The 6946-nt window shown below is 41.7% G+C and overlaps 1 pseudogene; it reads right to left on the minus strand.

Moving 5' to 3' along the window:
- Positions 1-3215: 3215 nt before the first annotated feature.
- LOC100661021 (large ribosomal subunit protein uL11-like) lies at positions 3216-4179 on the minus strand (annotated as a pseudogene).
- Positions 4180-6946: the final 2767 nt, after the last annotated feature.

The raw sequence follows: 6946 nt of genomic DNA on the forward strand, positions 1-6946 counted from the left end.
TGGAGAAGGACATCATGCCTGATATAGTAGAGGGTCGGTGAAAAAGAGGAAGACCCTCAATGACATGGACTGACGGATGGAGTGGCTGCAACAATGGGCTCAAGCATAACAATTGTGAGGATGGAGCAGGACTGGGTAGTGTTTTGTTGTGTTGTACACATGGTTACTGTGAGTCACAACCAGCTCGACAGCACTCTAACAACACCAACATCCTAACTAAAGCATGGGGGTAGGATAAGAATAGCAAAAGCCATGGTGGGCCTTCTCTTCCCCTCAGTCCACACCCCCCTCCTGGATGACATAATCAGGAACTGATCTATTCATGGAATCTACAAAATATCCTCCAAAAGCCCTAAAGAAAACTACTAATGCAGTGCAATCCTTTCATTTTACCAGTGGGGAAAGGAAAGGTCAGAGAAGGGGAGGTGTAAATTAAAAATAGAAAAATATATAAAGAACAAGAAAATGACATTAATTGCTTTTAAAGTAAAAAAAAATAATAATAATTTAAAAAACCTAGTAAACTAGGTTTAAAAAAAAAAAGGTTTAGAACATTCAAAATACATCAAAAAATTCAACACCGTTTTCTACAAATTTGACATCTTCAATTAAAATTTAAAGCTTATTAAATTTCTGATATTTTAAACTTGGGATTCTCTTAAATCATATTTACAGTTGTATGTGGTTTATAAAAACTACAGAAACTCTGCATTTCAGGTAAGTCGACTTTCATGAGTAATATAAGTATATTCCTGGGCTATATTCATGTCAACAAAGTTGCAAATATCTTTATGCTGTACTTCCTGTGTAGCCTATCAACATTTTAAAAGCTGTTTTAAACCATAATGCATTGGCAATCACTGGTGATTGGAATGCAAAAGTTGGAAACGAAGAAGGATCAGTAGTTGGAAAATATGGGCTTGGTGATAGAAACAATGCCAGAGATCGAATGATAGAATTTTGCAAGACCAAAGACTTCTTCATTGCAAATACCTTCTTTCACCAACATAAACGGCAACTATACACATGGACCTCACCAGATGGAACACACAGAAATCAAATTGACTACATCTGTGGAAAGAGACGTTGGAAAAGCTCAATATCATCAGTCAGAACAAGGCCAGGGGCTGATGGTGGAACAGACCAACAATCGCTTATATGCAAGTTCAAGCTGAAACTGAAGAATATCAGAGCAAGTCTACAAGAGCCAAAATATGACCTTGAGTATATCCCACCTGAATTTAGAGACCATCTGAAGGATAGATTTGACGCATTGAACACTAGTGACTGAAGACCAGACGAGTTGTGGAATGACATCAAGGACATCATCCATGAAGAAAGCAAGAGGTCACTGAAAAGACAGGAAAGAAAGAAAAGACCAAGATGGATGTCAAAGAACACTCTGAAACTTGCTCTCGAACGTCGAGCAGCTAAAACAAAAGGAAGAATTGATGAAGTAAAAGAACTGAAGATTTCAAAGGGCATCTCAAGAAGACAAAGTAAAGTATTATACTGACATGTGCAAAGAGCTGGAGATGGAAAACCAAAAGGGAAGAACATGCTTGGTGTTTCTCAAGCTGAAAGAACTGAAGAAAAAATTCAAGCCTCCAGTTGCAATAGTGAAGGATTCCATGTGGAAAGTATTAAATGATGCAGGAAGCATCAAAAGAAGATGAAAGGAATACACAGAGTCATTATACCAAAAAGAATTAGTCAATATCCAACCATTTCAAGAGGTGGCATATGATCAGGAACTGATGGTACTGAAGAAGTCCAAGCTGCTCTGAAGGCCTTGGCAAAAAACAAGGCTCCAGGAATTGATGGAATATCAATTGAGATGTTTCAACAAACAGATTCAGTGCTGGAGGTGCTCACTCGTCTATGCCAAGAAATATGGAAGACAACTTCCTGGCCAACTGACTGGAAGAGATCCATATTTATGCCTATTCCCAAGAAAGGTGATCCAATCGGAGGTGGAAATTATAGAACAATACCGTTAATACCACATGCAAGCAAAATTTTGCTGAAGATCATTCAAAAACGGCTGCAGCAGTATATCGACAAGGAACTGCCAGAAATTCAAGTTGGCTTCAGAAGAGGACGTGGAACCAGGGATATCATTGCTGATGTCAGATGGATCCTGGCTGAAAGCAGAGAATACCAGAAGGACTTTACCTGTGTTTTATTGACTATGCAAAGGCATTCGACTGTGTGGATCATAACAAACTATGGATAACACTGTGAAGAACAGGAATTCCAGAACACTTAATTGTGCTCATGAGGAACCTTTACATGGATCAAGAGGCAGTTGTTCGGACAGAATAAGGGGATACTGATCGGTTTAAAGTCAGGAAAGGTGTGCGTCAGGGTTGTATTCTCTCACCGTACCTATTTAACCTGTATGCTGAACAAATAATACGAGAAGCTGGGCTATATGAAGAAGAACGGGGCATCAGGATTGGAGGAAGACTCATTAACAACCTGCGTTATGCAGATGACACAACCTTGCTTGCTGAAAGTGAAGAGGACTTGAAGCACTTTCTGATGAAGATCAAAGACCACAGCCTTCAGTATGGATTACACCTCAACATAAAGAAAACAAAAATCCTCACAACTGGACCAATGAGCAACATCATGATTAATGGAGAAAAGATTGAAATTGTCAAGGGTTTCGTTTTACTTGGATCCACAATCAACAGCCATGGAAGCAGCAGTCAAGAAATCAAAAGACGCATTGCATTGGGCAAATCTGCTGCAAAGGACCTCTTCAAAGTGTTGAAGACTAAAGATATCACCTTGAAGACTAACGTGCGCCTGACCCAAGCCATGGTATTTTCAATCGCATCATATGCATGTGAAAGCTGGACAATGAATAAGGAGGACCGAAGAAGAGTTGACGCCTTTGAATTGTGGTGTTGGCGAAGAATATTGAATATACCATGGACTGCCAAAAGAACAAACAAATCTGTCTTGGAAGAAGTGTGGTCAGAATGCTGCTTAGGAGGCAAGGATGGTGAGACTGCATCTTACATACTTTGGACATATTGTGAGGAGGGATCAGTCCCTGGAGAAGGACATCATGCTTGGCAGAGTACAGGGTCAGCGGAAAAGAGGAAGACCCTCAACAAGGTGGAGTGACACAGTGGCTGCAACAACGAGCTCAAGCATAACAGCGATTGTAAGGATGGCGCAGGACCGGGCAGTGTTTTGTTCTGTTGTGCATGGGATTTCTATGAGTCGGAACCGACTCGACGGTACCTAACAACAACAACAGTTTTAAACCATGTAAGATATTGATTTGACAGCATGAATCTAGCCATTTTAGAACTTCTGGAACCCCATAAAAATCTATCCAAATGCCTGCAAAGTAGGTGCAACAACCTATTTAAATATATTTACCTTAAGTTTCTTTTCAATACAAGTTCAAGCATAAAAACTGTTCTTACAAAATTATTCTTAGAAAGTTTTCTATTGTTTTATCAAATAATCCTTTATTGAAATATTTTCCATTGTAGTTCTTAGCTAGCTGGGCATTCCTCCACCCATTGTTGATGTCATCTATGATATCATGAGGGTGGTGGCCATCAACATTGCAGCCCACAGACTAGGCAGTCCCCAGGATCTCTTTAATGGGTCCAGAGAGTTTGCTGGCTAAAGATCTGTGCTGCATCTGTCGTGCAATGTTGGCGATTTAATCAAAAGTGATATTTCTGCTGTGCTAAATATTTTTGTGCTTCTCTCTATTTTTGGGTGGTTCCTTATGGGGTGTGATATCAGGGCAGAGGCTGAAGGTACCACCTCAAACTGGGCCTCTGTTCTGAATGGCAGTTTCACCTTAATCCTTTAACTCTTCCAGTCACCGGTTGCCTTGGCAATGTCATCACCTATCTTTTTTGGAGACAAACCCAGGGTGTGATCTTAGGGGCCAGGGCAGATGTTGCACCGACACCCTTCCCTGCCACCCTCCCTCCTCCCCCCCCGCAACATATTTCTTTCCCACTCCCGTCCCACCCCAAGCACCTCGGGTACGGGAAACACATCTAGTACAGGACTGCTATATCTTTGGGGTCAAACTTAGGCGGCATCAGATGAACCCGGAAGCAGGATGACAGAAGAAAGTTGCACCTAGGCCTGCTCGGAGCTGAAAACGTTTTGTTTTGAATGGCCAGGTCAGCATGAACCACTCCTTGTTATTTCCAAGAGCTATCTGCTTCACACCCTAGATTTTCACTGTACACTAGATGTGTGGATTAAAGCTTTCAGATAAGGCCTTTCAGCATATAATAGTCTCTTAAATTAACCGGTCCTAAGTTTTTGTTTTCTTTAAATTAACAGGTGAAAGAAAAACAGAAAGACAGATGGTACGAGGCTGACAGAGCAGGTCTTAAATTCTGGCTCCCACTTCCGCTAGTGCTGTGACCTTAAGCCGCTGTCTTACCATGTGTAAAAATCTGAACAATTGTACTAACTTGAGTTGGTTACCAAGTCATTGTCTCTCAGTTCCAAATCCACCTTTTCATTCTCTGCTTTGTGAATATTAGGGCTAGGATTCTGCAAACCACATTCCTGCTCTACCAGGTTCTCCCGCTAGGCTTTGCCAATAGGAGGCACTGAGGGACACCAGAAGGCGGAGGCAAGAGAAAGGACATGCTCTTTCCTCTTTTTTTGGCATCCCCAAGCAATGATTCTTCAGCTGAACGGTGTTACACCCCACCAGACCAGCGGTAGGAGAGGCTCTGAGGGGCACAAGTCAGATTCCAGAAAAAAGAGAAAAGAAAAGAGGCAGTAAAAGCCAGATTGATCAGACAAGGCTTTATTAGGGAATTTACATACAGAAATCTCATGTCAGGGTCACCTGGGTAATAGTGAGGTATAAGTGTTTATAATGCTAACATGTAGGGAGGGCAAGGTACCTCTCTGCAGGAGAGTCTAAACAATGGTTAATGGGGCTGCTTTTGCACTAGTTAATATTCTTCAACCAACATTACTATGGAGTCAGGCATTCAGTGTGTTTTTTCCTGGCTGGGTCACTGCTCAATCAGGTACTCTGGTTCCTTCCCAGGGCCCTTGGCAGATAGGTTCCATCTTGAATTATTCAGGCCTCCTAAGAGAGTAGCTGTTGGATTTCAATTTCCAGGTTTTCTCCCCACTCTCTCAGACCCAGCCTAGTATATTCTCTCAGAGGTACCAGCACCAGCTAACCAGAGCCCCTGCCTCAAGGTCTGAATCCCAACCCCTCAGTGCCCTTGCTCTGAGCTCTGGAGGTAGCAGCACCAGCTTCAGGGTTCCAATAACCCCACGTCTTCCCTTTGTTGCCCACACCTAGGGTGGTAGCTGCTTCCTATAGTTCCTCTCTCTGTGTTATCTCAATGACCCTCTTTTTCCTTTTCAGTTCTGCTATACCAACTCCTTACAACAAGTCCTCTCAGTCAAAACAGCTGATCTGGCTTCTGTTTTCCTGACTTGACTCTGATAACCACTGAATCCAGGAAGCAAACTCTTCAAAATGGGATTCTAGGATTGTGTTTGATCATGCCCTTGGCCTTGAACACAGTGCTGGCTCCTAGTTGCACCACAGTTAATCAGGTAATCAATCACCTGTAGTTGATTACAATGAAATACCTACTGAAGCAAGTGCCTTGGCTGCATTTAACCACTACAACTGCAGTGATTGTAGGATGGGATTGCTATTTCTGAGTGCACTGGAGCTGTTACAGAAAGAAAATGACTAGCTCAACTTATGGTCAGAGAACCAGAGAATTTCTAATGCAGCCCTTAAAGAATGTCTTATTTCTTAAAGCCGCCCAGCAGGATGCATCACTACAATGCAAGTTGAAATCACAGTCTTGCAAAGTCACTCGTGTGCAAATTAGGGCATTGAATGGAAAGGGGTGAGACCTTGAGATTTGGAATAGGGACATCTGTGTAGGCTCGAAAACCAAAAATCTGTACTCCCTAGTCCAAGCCTCTAAATTCTAATAATTCCATCCTTTGCCTTTTATTCCCCTACTCTAGGGGTGAAAACTGCTTCCTGTGTTATAACTTGGGGTTCTTCTTTTGCCTTTTTACTTCTCTAATACCTGTTTAGCAAATCCTTAACATTGAAAATCCCTTGTTACAACAAGCACACAAACAAAAAAACTAGTCTGGTTTTAGCATGTAGCTCAATATATCACACATAGAGAACACTCCATAGATCCCAGTTTTTTTTTTTTTTTTTGCTGACCCTAAACTCTTCCCTATTTAAAAAAAAAAAAAACCTCAAAATGGACAGGTCATAACTCCTCTCTGAATTTATTTTATTTATAAAATGAATATATTTTCCCTAAAATTTGAGGTATGTGCCCCCTGGACACCCTATCAGTTCAGTAATGAAGTCATTCCTGAGGTTCAGCCTTCAGCCAAAGATTGGACAGGCCCATAAAACAAAATGAGACTAAAGGGGCACACCAGCCCAGGGGCAAGGACTAGAAGGCAGGAGGGGACAGGTAAGCTGGTAATAGGGAACCTAAGTTTGAGAAGGGAGAGTGTTAACATGTCATGGGGTGGTTAACCGATGTCATAAAACAATATGTGTAATAACTGTTTAATGAGAAACTAGTATGTTCTGTAAACCTTCATCTAAAGTACAATAAAAATAAAAATATATTGAGATATGTGTTTTGGTGGAAGGGTGAAAGACAGCACCCACTAGAGGAAGAAATGAATTTTTGGGTTAGTACTCCCACCCTGCGTACTTCTCACAGGAATTCGTAAGTACTCAACCTATCATCTGGAGCTGGGTGGTTAGAACGGCCTCCTGCTAACTATTGATGTGTGAAAGAAATATTCTTGAAGAAGTCATAGCTATTCTCTGTTATGGGGCACTCTTAGACAATCTCTCCAATGAGGCTTGAGACCCTGATATCATTAAGGATTGCCCCCACTCATAGGAATTGGTGGGACT

Source organism: Loxodonta africana, chromosome 2, assembly GCF_030014295.1.
Source record: "Loxodonta africana isolate mLoxAfr1 chromosome 2, mLoxAfr1.hap2, whole genome shotgun sequence".
Taxonomy (NCBI): domain Eukaryota; kingdom Metazoa; phylum Chordata; class Mammalia; order Proboscidea; family Elephantidae; genus Loxodonta; species Loxodonta africana.